The sequence below is a fragment of the Typopeltis vanoorti genome, chromosome 16 (assembly GCF_054136105.1).
Source record: "Typopeltis vanoorti isolate ZY-2024b chromosome 16, IOZ_Tvanoo_1.0, whole genome shotgun sequence".
NCBI lineage: Eukaryota > Metazoa > Arthropoda > Arachnida > Uropygi > Thelyphonidae > Typopeltis > Typopeltis vanoorti.
In genome coordinates this window covers 38,837,384-38,838,638 of record NC_143564.1, presented here as the reverse complement: position 1 = coordinate 38,838,638, position 1,255 = coordinate 38,837,384, and positions in this window count along the sequence as shown.

Below are 1,255 nucleotides of genomic sequence, written 5' to 3'. Positions count from 1 at the left end.
TTATTAGTTAATAATGTATACTTACCACATTAGAGTCATTGTTTTATTATCTCACTCACATTTTAGCAAGACAAAAAAGCACAGAATATTTTGTGGTACATTCGACTCTCACTGTTGCAAACACCATTATAACAAACTACTGAAAATAAGACTCCATTTATTGTGCCAAAAGTAATTCACTGCAGCAGTGAATTTTTTAATGGTTGAAGAGATCGCCCACTATAACAAAATGTTTTTGTGATACATACAAGTTTGCCATAATGAGAATCGAGTGTATATAACTTTTTTTTTTTTTTTTTACAAAAAAAAAAAAAATCCTGTAACTGAACATATGTGTGATTCTTCCAGTCCCATCATTCATTGTGTGAGCTGTGAGTTACATATCAAAACCAGGATCAAACAAAATTCGCAGATTGAACTTGCATTCGTGTCATACAATAATTTAAAAAGACCTGCTTATTTGTATGGGGTTCATCCCGTTCCTCCACTTCCTTAGGACTGGTTGAGCTCTCCATTTGGATGATGGAGCGGCATCTGGCATCATGTTCAACTACAATCCAGTCTCTTCCATATGAAGTAAGCACAATCTTGTAAAGCCTTGTATTATCATGTTATAAAAGTAATTGCTCTTCCTTGGCATGGCCACAATTATTATTTTGTTGTTTCACCTTTCTCAAGTTCTTCGCATAGCTTTTGTGAATTTAATGTCATCCATTTAATCATACAGCTCTTGTGACTGATACCATTGCTGTTCCTAACTACAGATCAAACAACTGTTTCACCCTTGATGAAATCTTCTTTAGGCTTTAGCTTGTTATGTCTGCAATTCATTGTAGGCAGTCTGTTGGGTTTTTTTTTTCTGTTATCATGTTGATTCCATTCCATTTTGTCTCTCTCTCTCTCTCTCTCTTTTTTTTTTTTTTAACCCATTTTAATCCATAATTCATTTATGGATTGTAAAATTGTGTTTTATTAACTGTTTTCTTAATTGACATTCTTAATAAATCTTATCATTTTTACTATTGAATTTTGTTTCTATTAAATTCAAAAATAATTCATTGCTAGTTTTTCTGAATGTTTTCATTTTACAGTATCATTTTATGTATCAAAAATTTGATTACTGCTTTACATGCTTCCACATACTTGTAAAAGGTTAATCCATTTTGTATGTGATAATATTTAAAAAAAATATAACTCCATTCCAAAACCACTGCATGCTAAATAACAGTGGAGACACATTTCAAAGCCACTCGCT